Source organism: Schistocerca nitens, chromosome 10 (assembly GCF_023898315.1).
Source record: "Schistocerca nitens isolate TAMUIC-IGC-003100 chromosome 10, iqSchNite1.1, whole genome shotgun sequence".
Classification (NCBI taxonomy): Eukaryota; Metazoa; Arthropoda; class Insecta; order Orthoptera; family Acrididae; genus Schistocerca; species Schistocerca nitens.
In genome coordinates, this window is record NC_064623.1 from 150,145,232 (window position 1) to 150,159,180 (window position 13,949).

Sequence of the window (13,949 nt, forward strand, 5' to 3'; positions counted from 1 at the left end):
AGTTTTCACTCATTGAACCAAGCTTCTTCTGTGAAGTATTTTCTTTCCCACTTTGACTGCTATGGGCAGGTGTACTTGAGAGGTTAGGTTCACTCACTTTGTTATCGTCTTTATTGTTTACAGTAATAACACATACCTTTGGCTTTCCAACATTTCTCATTTTCTTAAAAGCCTTCCGAGGATTTTTAATAACTTTACTTTTACTCATTATTATACTTCAACAAAACAGAGACTCAAGAAACAGAATTAATTACGAATATTTTCGAGATAACGACAGAGTAAATAAACATGAAACAATCGACAATCACACCAGCGATATATATTGAACCATCACAGGTTAGCCACAACACATACTTTATCTCACATCACTGAAATGTACCTGATGAACACGGACGTTAATAATAACACCATTTGACAGCAGTTTAACAGCGCCACAGTGGGTCACGCCCATGTAGAACACATTTCAAAAAAAAATTTAAAAATAGTTGTAGTCTTCGGAATTGAATAAATTATATATCTATTAAAAGGTAATAGTCTGCAGATTCAGAAAATGCAAAAAAGTAAAAATTGAACTTTTCATGATTTTGAGCCTTTCCGGAGCCCCTTAACTACTGTTATCTGACGGGAACCGATGTTACCACTACAGCAAGGCCGTTGGCCATAATGATGCAACATTAGCACCAGATTTCTCCTCGAGTCTGCCAAACGCTACCGCCATCGTGTCACACGCTGGGAAGGTCGTCATTCCCTCTCTTATACATACTCCTCCCCTCATTTAGATGCCTCTTCAATGGCGGTGGAAACCCAGCGTTAAAATCTCCCGGTTTTCTTATGGGTGCCCAGGAAGAGAGATTTCAGACACATTGTCGCTCAGAATCGATAAGGAAAGCCCTCAGAGGGAGGCATAAACGGCGTCAATGAAACCATGCCTTTCGTTGGGGCGTTGATTCGTGCACATTTCGCGGTCGAAAACAACAGTTTTATGACCCAACTGACACCGCACGGACGCTTCAACGCTTGTCTAAAGACAATGAAGGCCAGCAACCACTCTGAAAATGATCGCAGTCCTTCTGCGCACAATACTACTGTAATTTTTGCTCTGGTCTAAAGTGGAGAGCCACAAGGGACCGTTGAAAACCATCCTACTAAATTTGAAAGTGATCCTAAGTGGCAAAGGGTGATTATGCTTTTTCAGCCCCCCTGTTTCACGCTGTGCTCTGCCGTGATTGTGGAGGGGTGCGACATTGACACGTGCGTGAATAAAACAGCAAACGGTTCCTCTAAAATCCCCCAATTCGTTAACACCCTCGGTGCACCCCCCACATTTAGGGAGATTTTTACAAATTTCCTTTACAAAGAAAATGTGTAAAGATGCAGTCTTGTGTAATCGGATGAATCATCCTGTAACTTTCACATCGACTGAAAACTTTCCGTTTTATAAAATCATGTGTTCTTAGATAGTGCATGACAACGATACGTTGGAAGCGTCGTGGTAGCTCTCCCCTTCCTAAAACATTTGGTCCCCGGAGAAAATAACAGACGAGTTTCAAGATGACTGTAGCTGGCAGCACCTTCGTCTGCCTCAGCTGCAAGACGTCGTTTTTATTCACTTGTTTGCTGCTGGTTTATGTAAACAACTTGTAGATTTTATGCACCTGTCCCAAGAGGCGTCTATTCGTCTAGGATAGCGTCATAAAATCCGCTGTTGAAATTGCGACAGCGTAAAAACACTGTTGGCAGAGGCGCTTGCACGCACGGGAGCTCTGTAGTCTGACTCTGCCGGGGAGAAGCTTAAAACGGGGCACTGCGCTCGTAACGGATGCATTACCTTGAACGACTACCGTAAATACATCTTCAAATGTCCGCGGATAGCCTAGACACTTTCTACGCAAATCAGTCAGCATGGCTTGCGTGGAACAACAGGCACGGCAGAGCGCAGCCTCTCCAGTTTCCATCGTTGATAAGTAGTTTCAATACCGAAGAGCCGCTGAGTAAAGTAAACCACTATGCAGAACGAGTCGTGAAGAGGTGGACTCAGAACAAATGTCTGGCAGAAAGAGCAGCCACGGATTCTTGCTGAATTACTATTTATTTTTTATTTATTTCACCTGATCTGAATAGCGCCAACTGGCCCTCTCTTACATTGGACCAGGTATTCTGACATACAGTACCTCTCATGAAAAATTTCTCTTCTCCCCCGTTCTATTCAATACTTCTTCATTAGTTATGTGATCTACCCATCTAATCTTCAACATTCTTCTGTACCAGCACATTTCGAAAACTTCTATCTCTTCTTTTCCAAACTATTTATTGTCCACGTTTCACTTCCATACGTGGCTATACTCCATACAAATACTTTCAGAAACGACTTCCTCACAGTTAAATCTATACTCGATGTTAACAGATTTCTTTTCCTCAGAAACGCTTTCCTTGCCATTGCCAGTCTACATTTTATATCCTCTCTAATTCGACCATCATCAGTTATTTTGCTCCCCAAATGGCAAAACTCCTTTACTACTTTAAGTGTCTCATTTCCTAATCTAATTCCCTCAGCATCACCCGATTTAATTCGACTGCATTCCATTATCCTCGTTTTGCTTTTGTTGGTGCTCATCTTATATCCTCCTTTCAAGACACTGTCCATTCCGTTCAACTGCTCTTCCAAGTCCTTTGCTGTCTCTGACAGAATTACAATGTCATCGGCGAACCTCAAAGTTTTCATTTCTTCTCAATGAATTTTAATACCTACACCGAAATTTCTCTTGTTTCCTTTACTGCTTGCTCAATATAGAGATTGAATAACGTCGGGGATAGGCTACAACCCTATCTCACTCCCTTCCCAACCTCTGCTTTCCTTTTATATCCCTCGAGTCTTATAACTGACATCTGGTTTCTGTACAAATTGTAAATAGCCTTTCGCTCCCTGTATTTTACCCCTACCATCTTCAAAATTTGAAAGAGTATTCCAGTCAACATTGTCAAAAGCTTTCTCTAAGTCTACAAATGCTAGAAACGTAGGTTTGACTTTCCTTAATCTTTCTTCTAAGATAAGTCGTAGAGTCAGTATTGCCTCACGTGTGCCAATATTTCTACGGAATCCAAACTGATCTTCCCTGAGATCCGCTTCTACCAGTTTTTCCATTCGTCTGTAAAGAATTCGCGTTAGTATTTTGCAGCTGTGACTTATTAAACTGATAGTTCGGTAAATTTCACGTCCGACGATATTTCGCCGGTCTCATACATATTGCTCACTAGATGGTAGAGTTTTGTCAGGACTGGCTCTCCCAAGGCTGTCACTAGTTCTAATGGAAAGTTGTCTACTCCCGGGGCCTTGTTTCAATTCCGGTCTTTCAGTGCTCTGCAAACTCTTCACGCAGTATCATGTCTCCCATTTCATCTTCATGTACATACTCTTCTATTTCCATAATACCGTCCTTAAGTACATCGCCCTTATATAGACCCTCTATATACTCCTTCCACCTGTCTGCTTTGTTTAGAACTGGGTTTCCATCTGAGCTCTTGATATTCATAGAAGTGGTTCTCTTTTCTACAAAGGTCTCTTTAATTTTTCTGTAGGCAGTATCTATCTTACCACTAGTTAGATAAGCCTCTACATTCTTACATTTGTCATCTAGCCATCCCTGCTTAGCCATTTTTCACTTCCTGTCGATCTCATTTTTGAGACGTTTGTGCTCCTTTTTGCCTGCTTCATTTGCTGCATTTTTATATTTTCTCCTTTAATCAATTAAATTCAATATTTCTTCTGTTACCCAAATGTTTCTACTAGCCCTCGTCTTTTTACGTACTTGATCCTCTGCTGCCTTCACTACTTCATCCCTCAGAGCTACCCATTCTTCTTCTACTGTACTTTTCCCCCATTCCTGTCCATTGCTCCCTTATGCTCTCCCTGAAACTCTGTACAACCTCTGGTTTAGTTAGTTTATCCAGGTCCCATCTCCTTAAATTCGCACCTTTTTGCAGTTTCTTCAGTTTTAATCTACAGTTCATAACCAATAGATTGTGGTCAAAGTCCACATCTGCCCCTGGAAATGTCTTACAATTTAAAATCTGGTTCCTAACTCTGTCTTACCATTATATAATGTATCTGAAACCTGTCAGTATCTCCAGGTGTCTTCCATGTATATAGCCTTCTTTTGTGATTCTTGAACCAAGTGTTAGCTATGATTAAGTTTGTGCAAAATTCAACCAGGCGTCTTCCTCTTTCATTTCTTCTCCCCAATCCATATTCATCTACTACGTTTCCTTCTCTTCCTTTTCCTACTATCGAATTCCAGTCACCCATGACTTACATTTTCGTCTCCCTTCACTATCTGAATAATTTCTTTTATCTCTTCATACATTTCTTCAATTTCTTCGTCATCTGCAGAGCTAGTTGGCATATAAACTTGTACTACTGTAGAAGGCTTGGGCTTCGTGTCTACCTTGTCCACAATAATGCGTTCACTATGCTGTTTATAGTAACTTACCCGCACTCCAATTTTTTTATTCATTATTAAACCTACTCCTGCATTACCCCTATTTGATTTTGTGTTTATAACCCTGTATTCACCTGACCAAAAGCCTTGTTCCTCCTGCCACCGAACGTCACTAATTCCCACTATATCTAACTTTCACCTATCCATTTCCCTTTTTAAATTTTCTAACCTACCTGCCCGATTAAGGGATCTGACATTCCACGCTCCGATCTGTAGAACACCAGTTTTCGTTCTCCTGATAACGACGTCCTCTTGAGTAGTCCCCGCCCGGAGATCCGAATGGGGGACTATTTTACCTCCGGAATATTTTACCCAAGAGGACGCCATCATCATTTAATCATACATTAAAGGTGGATGCCCTCGGGAAAATTTACGGCTGTAGATTCCCCTTGCTTTCAGCCGTTCGCATTACCAGCACAGCAAGGCCGTTTTGGTTAGTGTTACAAGGCCAGAACAGTCAATCATCCAGACTGTTGCCCCTGCAACTACTGAAAAGGTTGCTGCCCCTATTCAGGAACCACACGTTTGTCTGGCCTCTCAACAGATACCTCTCCGTTGTGGTTGCACCTACCGTACGGCCATCTGTATCGCTGAGGCACGCAAGCCTCCCCAACAACGGCAAGGCCCATGGTTCATGGGGGGAGGGACTATGAACTAATGAAGTTAATGCAATACTTCTACTACTGCCGCTGTTGTCCTTAGTAATAGTAATAGTAATAGTAATAATTACGACACTAACTGTGCCATTAATAACTGATAGTGGCAGGTATAAAAAGAATTTACAACTGTACAAAATACGCAGATCAAAGAAAGCACCGAGCGAGGTGGCGCAGTGGTTAGACACTGGACTCGCATTCGGGAGGACGACGGTTCAATCCCGCGTCCGGCCATCCTGATTTAGGTTTTCCGTGATTTCCCTAAATCGCTCCAGGCAAATGCCGGGATGGTTCCTTTCAAAGGGCACGGCCGACTTCCTTCCCCATCCTTCCCTAATCCGATGAGACCGATGACCTCGCTGTCTGGTCTCCTTCCCCAAACCAACCAACCAACCATCAAAGAAAGCGTTGCATCACTTCAGTTCCATGCTCTGCTGTACACTGACGTCGAATGTGTATATTGCATCAATAACACAGTCCCTTCGACTGTTCGTAGCTGTCACTCAAACCGCACAAAGATGTAAACAACCATGCAGGCGCAGTGCCGGTACGACGGAGTCGGTAGTAGAGCCGGTCAATTCCAGTCATAACACCAGGAAGGAAATACACTACTCCGACGTCAGGGAAGATCAGTTCCGAAGTTTAATCGTATTCGCATTGTTACGCTATGTCAGGAAGGGCTCGAATGAAAGGGACTTTCCAGAAGTCTCAGAGTGAAGCACACCGTTGATGTCTGGACATGGCGGAGGTATAGGAGACACAGGAACTGTCGATGGGTTGCCTCGCTCAGGCCGCCCAAGTGCTGCTACTGCAGTTGACGACCGCTACTTACTGATTTCAGCTTGGAGGAACCCTGAGAGAAACGCCACCACGCTGAATACTGATTTTGTGCAGCCACAGGATGTGGTGTATCGGCTCAAGCTGTACGAAATAGGCTGCCTGATGTGAAATTCACTCCTGGCACCCATGGTGAGGTCCAACTTTGACACTTAAACAAGATGCAGAGCGTTCAAGATGGGCCAAGTAACATGCTGAATGGATTAGTCAGAATTGGCATCGAGTTCTGTGCACAAATGAGACTCGCATATGTCTTAGACCAGGCAGTCAGCGGAGAAGTTTCTGGAGGCAGACCCGTCAGCCTGAACGTCCTAGACACATTTCTCAACGAGTGCAGCAAGGTGGTGGTTCCCTGATGTTTTGGGGTGGCATTATATAGTGTCAACGTACGCCAGTGGTGCTCACTGAAGGCAGTCAAAAGGCTACACGATACAGGTATGAAATTCTCCGACGTATAATGTAACCATATCGGCAGCATTTCGGAGAGGGATTCGTCTTAATGGACAACAATTCTCCCGTTCATGGCGCGTATCTTATGGATGCGTTCGTTCTTAACAACGAAATCGCTAGATCAGACCGGCCAGCACGTTCTCCAGGCACGAAGCCTATCGGAAATGCATCGGATATGTTGAAAAGGGCTGTTTTTGAAAGGGATGTTCCACCAATCAGTCCAATCCACATCTAGTCCGAATCGCCATTGAGGAGTGTGAAAGTCTAGACCAACAGTGCCTTGATTATCTGATGGACAGTATGTCATGACGAGTACAGGCATGTATCAACGCAAGAGTGCGTGTTACCCGGTATTAGAGGAACTGGTGTACGTTGCAGACTGGAACGCAAATTCAGAAAGTTTAGATTGTTACAGTACAGCTTGCAGTTTTTTGTTTTCAAGAGCAATAAAGGGAGGTAAAATAATGTTTTTGTATATATTTATTCCATTTCTATGTAAAGGGTCAGGAAGTTCTAGAACCGCGGGGGTGTTTGTGGAGTTCTTGGGAAAGCCGCACCAGTTAAGGATACTGGGAAAACAGGAAGATCTGATTGGAAAAAAACGTATACAGCGGTAACGAGTGCAGAAGGGGGCTATGGTGGTCATTATTATTGCCTCTGTATATATTTCATTAACTGTCCTTTGGAGATGTTATTCAATTCTCTAATATAGAGCGGGAGGTTACCCCGGTGTCAGGTTCCTGCTGCTGAGAAGGACTTCGAGAAAGTGGCTAAACGCTAGAATGGTACAGAAACGATTTTGCTCCAATGGAAACAGGTGTTCCTTCTGTATTGTTGAGACAAGAACGTTAAGGTCGGGGAGAGATAAGGAGGACAGTGCACGTTGATAAGGCAGTAGAAACACAGAAAATGGGAATTTCTGCACTTGTCTTCACGCAGCCAGGATAGCTGTGCTTACGACTGTGAAATGTGATCAAGAACTGTATCGGACACAGGGATTCGTAATCAGTTCCAGGAGCAGTGAGCTTTCCTGAAAAAGAACAGCATAACAGCGCTGTGATCAATAATTACAGTTGTACAACGTTCTTTTTCAGGTTCATAGAGAAGAGCTTTTAATATTTTTGTACTGTCTGGAGAGATGCTGATGCCTTGTTCTACATTGCATCTACTTCCTCAGCCCAATTAAGAATTTCCTTTATTACAACTCCTAGAGTACTTGTTGAAGGAAGAAGTTGACATTTACCCCATTTAGGATTATGACTGGCATGGAACTCAGATATTTTGGGTTAATGAGCCTAGATTGGCCACGGGGTTGGCACGGATTGAGCTTTATCTCTATATCCTGTGGCCATTTTGACGGTGCAGACAGGTCGTCATCGAGATTCTTGATAGCTGTCATCACGTTTATTGAATTTGCACTTAATTACAACTGGAGGTCGTCAGCTTACGTGCAGTACTTGCAGCAGGACAAAACTGATCATACATCATTTACGTACAATGAAAAGTGTATAAGACGTAATACCGAAACCTGGTGGACGCCTGAGTCTACCTGCCTTCATTGTGACTTTACAGTACGGGACATGCATTCCAGGCAGCACATCAGATATCAGAGAATCCACTGAACTGCACTTGGCGAAAAATTTAGGCAGCTAGGTTTGTCAAGTATAATGTCGAAGTCAACAGGGAGAAAATCTTTGCTGAAATCTAACAAATACATGATAGTCGCCTCTTGCGCATCCACGACAAGCTTCGATTCTTCTGTTACCTTAAAAGGGAAATTTTGTGCTGCCATATTTACAGAAACCTGATTGGTATTCGTCTAATTGGTTGTTTGTAGTTTGGCAATTTGATAGCTGGTCGAAGACTACATATTCTAAGGCTTTCGACAGTGCAGGAAGAATGCAAAATGGCACCATGAGAACATTGTTTTGTTGTTTGATTGGCCCTCCCGAAACAGTGGATAACAACCGATGAAAATCGGTTAGAGACTACCGGTGGGGTGTCACCAGGGACAGGCAGGATCAGATAACTGCCAGATGGACTCACAAGGGGAGGCCGCCAATTGTGAAATTCAGATTCGATTCATACTGCGCATAATAAAAGCTCATGGCCAGAGGTGTAATGTGGCAAAGCACCAAGATGCACTTCTCAGCCGTTGTCGAGAAAATCGACAGTTAAAAGAAACCGTTGCCGTGAAATACTCTCTACGATTAATAATTATCTATAGCATTGTGGCGCAGCGGTAAGCGCTCGGGTTCGTAATCCGAAGGTCGCCGGATCGAATATCGCAATCAGTTGCAACAATTATGCATATAATAAGTTGTTGAAAGTCGTTTGTCGTGGAAAAACTGGCGACTTCGAACATCATTATGTTTTCCGCAAACAAAGTTGTATTTCACAAATGTTATTAATCATCTTCATAATGTTATCCACGTATAGTTAACGGAAGACGTAGAAACGATATTCCGAAACGAATACGTATAGCGTAAGTCAAACGTTCGAATTAGAATAGAGACCCCACGAACACAAATTTGCTGTGGCAGGTATGAAATATAAACTCCGTTACTCGCTCGTTTCCCTTGAAAGACAGATGTTGAATGGGCCGAAACGAGCCGCCGCATAACAGCGTAGTTGCGTGCTAACTTCGAAAGAAGGTAGATGCGGTCCCTAGCGCAACTTATAACATCGTCGAAAATCAGTGCGGACGGCAGAGCTTTGGTACACCCTGTCAAAAAAAGGGAAAAATGGAGGCGGTACAATTGGAGAGCGATCCGCCTTCACCAACATGCATAAGCAATCCATTTATATATATATATATATATATATATATATATATATATATATATATATATATATATATATATATACTCCTGGAAATGGAAAAAAGAACACATTGACACCGGTGTGTCAGACCCACCATACTTGCTCCGGACACTGCGTGAGGGCTGTACAAGCAATGATCACACGCACGGCACAGCGGACACACCAGGAACCGCGGTGTTGGCCGTCGAATGGCGCTAGCTGCGCAGCATTTGTGCACCGCCGCCGTCAGTGTCAGCCAGTTTGCCGTGGCATACGGAGCTCCATCGCAGTCTTTAACACTGGTAGCATGCCGCGACAGCGTGGACGTGAACCGTATGTGCAGTTGACGGACTTTGAGCGAGGGCGTATAGTGGGCATGCGGGAGGCCGGGTGGACGTACCGCCGAATTGCTCAACACGTGGGGCGTGAGGTCTCCACAGTACATCGATGTTGTCGCCAGTGGTCGGCGGAAGGTGCACGTGCCCGTCGACCTGGGACCGGACCGCAGCGACGCACGGATCCACGCCAAGACCGTACGATCCTACGCAGTGCCGTAGGGGACCGCACCGCCACTTCCCAGCAAATTAGGGACACTGTTGCTCCTGGGGTATCGGCGAGGACCATTCGCAACCGTCTCCATGAAGCTGGGCTACGGTCCCGCACACCGTTAGGCCGTCTTCCGCTCACGCCCCAACATCGTGCAGCCCGCCTCCAGTGGTGTCGCGACAGGCGTGAATGGAGGGACGAATGGAGACGTGTCGTCTTCAGCGATGAGAGTCGCTTCTGCCTTGGTGCCAAAGATGGTCGTATGCGTGTTTGGCGCCGTGCAGGTGAGCGCCACAATTAGGACTGCATACGACCGAGGCACACAGGGCTAACACCCGGCATCATGGTGTGGGGAGCGATCTCCTACACTGGCCATACACCACTGGTGATCGTCGAGGGGACACTGAATAGTGCACGGTACATCCAAATCGTCATCGAACCCATCGTTCTACCATTCCTAGACCGGCAAGGGAACTTGCTGTTCCAACAGGACAATGCACGTCCGCATGTATCCCGTGCCACCCAACGTGCTCTAGAAGGTGTAAGTCAACTACCCTGGCCAGCACGATCTCCGGATCTGTCCCCCATTGAGCATGTTTGGGACTGGATGAAGCGTCGTCTCACGCGGTCTGCACGTCCAGCACGAACGCTGGTCCAACTGAGGCGCCAGGTGGAAATGGCATGGCAAGCCGTTCCACAGGACTACATCCAGCATCTCTACGATCGTCTCCATGGGAGAATAGCAGCCTGCATTGCTGCGAAAGGTGGATATACACTGTACTAGTGCCGACATACTCCTGGAAATTGAAATAAGAACACCGTGAATTCATTGTCCCAGGAAGGGGAAACTTTATTGACACATTCCTGGGGTCAGATACATCACATGATCACACTGACAGAACCACAGGCACATAGACACAGGCAACAGAGCATGCACAATGTCGGCACTAGTACAGTGTATATCCACCTTTCGCAGCAATGCAGGCTGCTATTCTCCCATGGAGACGATCGTAGAGATGCTGGATGTAGTCCTGTGGAACGGCTTGCCATGCCATTTGCACCTGGCGCCTCAGTTGGACCAGCGTTCGTGCTGGACGTGCAGACCGCGTGAGACGACGCTTCATCCAGCCCCAAACATGCTCAATGGGGGACAGATCCGGAGATCTTGCTGGCCAGGGTAGTTGACTTACACCTTCTAGAGCACGTTGGGTGGCACGGGATACATGCGGACGTGCATTGTCCTGTTGGAACAGCAAGTTCCCTTGCCGGTCTAGGAATGGTAGAACGATGGGTTCGATGACGGTTTGGATGTACCGTGCACTATTCAGTGTCCCCTCGACGATCACCAGTGGTGTACGGCCAGTGTAGGATATCGCTCCCCACACCATGATGCCGGGTGTTGGCCCTGTGTGCCTCGGTCGTATGCAGTCCTGATTGTGGCGCTCACCTGCACGGCGCCAAACACGCATACGACCATCATTGGCACCAAGGCAGAAGCGACTCTCATCGCTGAAGACGACACATTCGTCCCTCCATTCACGCCTGTCGCGACACCACTGGAGGCGGGCTGCACGATGTTGGGGCGTGAGCGGAAGACGGCCTAACGGTGTGCGGGACCGTAGCCCAGCTTCATGGAGACGGTTGCGAATGGTCCTCGCCGATACCCCAGGAGCAACAGTGTCCGTAATTTGCTGGGAAGTGGCGGTGCGGTCCCCTACGGCACTGCGTAGGATCGTACGGTCTTGGCGTGGATCCGTGCGTCGCTGCGGTCCGGTCCCAGGTCGACGGGCACGTGCACCTTCCGCCGACCACTGGCGACAACATCGATGTACTGTGGAGACCTCACGCCCCACGTGTTGAGCAATTCGGCGGTACGTCCACCCGGCCTCCCGCATGCCCACTATACGCCCTCGCTCAAAGTCCGTCAACTGCACATACGGTTCACGTCCACGCTGTCGCGGCATGCTACCAGTGTTAAAGACTGCGATGGAGCTCCGTATGCCATGGCAAACTGGCTGACACTGACGGCGGCGGTGCACAAATGCTGCGCAGCTAGCGCCATTCGACGGCCAACACCGCGGTTCCTGGTGTGTCCGCTGTGCCGTGCGTGTGATCATTGCTTGTACAGCCCTCTCGCAGTGTCCGGAGCAAGTATGGTGGGTCTGACACACCGGTGTCAATGTGTTCTTTTTTCCATTTCCAGGAGTGTATATATATATATATTTGAATTACAAAAAACTAATTATAAAAAAATTGCATGGCGCGAGATTCGATCCAGCGACCTTCGGATTACGACCCCGAGCGTTTACCGCTGCGCCACGACGCTGTAGAAAATTGTTAATCGTAGAGAGTATGTCACCGCAACGGTTTCTTTTAACTGTCGATTTTCTCGACAACGGCTGAGAAGTGCACCTTGGTGCTTTGCCACATTACACCTCTGGCCATGAGCTTTTACTATGCGCAGTATGAATCGAATCGGAATTTCACAATTGGCGGCCTCCCCTTGTAAGATCTCGAGTTACACACGCTACTTTACCTCTGGTACAACACCGCAGACAAGAGGGACTTGCATACTATAAAGCCAGAGTTAAATAGGACACTGAATGGCAGTGTGTTGTGCTCAGCGAAGAGTCTCGCATCTGTCTGTGGGGTCAGACCGACGCCAACATGTCTGTAGATGACCTGATGTAAGGTCACGGAAAGCAGCGATTCTCGACACTCACATCTCTTCCACTTTTGGAAAGAAGATGTGGTGGCCTGTTGGATATGACAATTGACTGATTTGGTACTTGTTCAAAGGAGACGGAATACTCATCAGTATGAGACAAGGATGGTTACACTGTTGTCATACAAAAGGTATCGAATGGCATATTTCAACACGATAACACAAGACCCCACAGTACCGCTCACATCACAAACGCCTTGAGAGACGTAGAGATCCATGACTCGCCTGTCTGCTCCACTGGTCTAAATGGCTCTGAGCACTATGGGACTCAACTGCTGTGGTCATCAGTCCCCTAGAACTTAGAACTACTTAAACCTAACTAACCTAAGGACATCACACACATCCATGCCCGAGGCAGGATTCGAACCTGCGACCGTAGCAGTCGCACGGTTCCTGACTGCGCGCCTAGAACCGCGAGACCACCGCGGCCGGCTCCACTGGTCTCTTAACCATAGAACATGTCTGAGAGAAGAAGACCCGCACTTTCATAACAAACTCCATGGAGTAATCTCAACAAACTGACTCAGCAAATGTTTTATGCATGTCAAGAAATCTCCTCAAGATGACCTTCGGCTGCTGTTTTTTTCCGTACCACAACGAAGACAAGAGTGTATTTGTTCCCTTGGGGGTCACACCTCATACTGATGTCAGTGATAGACATCAGTTCTGAATGGAATGAACCCTTTACGTGGTGGTCATCTTCACAAAGTTTGAAGCCTATTATATTGGTGTTTCATGGTTTAACACTTAGTATTTCTTGAAAGTTTCCGTATGTTAATGCAGTACTTTCCTATAATCGGCGATAAAGTACTTCGTTGATTTAAACGAGATCTCTGATGCAGTGGACCAACGGCCTTGCCGCAGTGGTAACACCGGTTCCCGTCAGATCACCGAAGTTAAGCGCTGTCGGGCTGGGCTAGCACTTGGATGGGTGACCATCCGATCTGCCGAGCGCTGTTGGCAAGCGGTGTGCACTCAGCCCTTGTGAGGCAAACTGAGGAGCTACTTGATTGAGCAGTAGCGGCTCCGGTCTCGGTAACTGACATACGGCCGGGAGACCGGTGTGCTGACCACATGCCCCTCCATATCCGCATCCAGTGACGTCTATGGTCAGAGGAGGACACGACGGCCGGTCGGTACCGTTGGGCCTTCATGGACTGTTGGGGAGGAGTTAAGTTTTAGTTTTAGTTCTGATGCAGTGGTCCGAACTGAGTATCATTCTTTGCTTCACACATCAAGTACATACCATCTCGCCATAGATGAAACACAAGATCTCACTTGTATCGCAGCTATGCTACATCGACAATTACATCTACATTTACACCTACATCTCTACTGTGTGCAGCACTGTGAAGTCCACAGCACGGGGTACGTTCCACTGTGCCAGTGATTAAGCACTTTTCCCGTCTCGTTCACGTATGTACCGTGGTAACAATG

General features: G+C 46.4%; 1 pseudogene; it reads left to right on the forward strand.

Moving 5' to 3' along the window:
- Positions 1-13,357: 13,357 nt before the first annotated feature.
- On the forward strand, positions 13,358-13,475 carry LOC126210705 (5S ribosomal RNA; annotated as a pseudogene).
- The last annotated feature ends 474 nt before the right edge of the window (positions 13,476-13,949 follow it).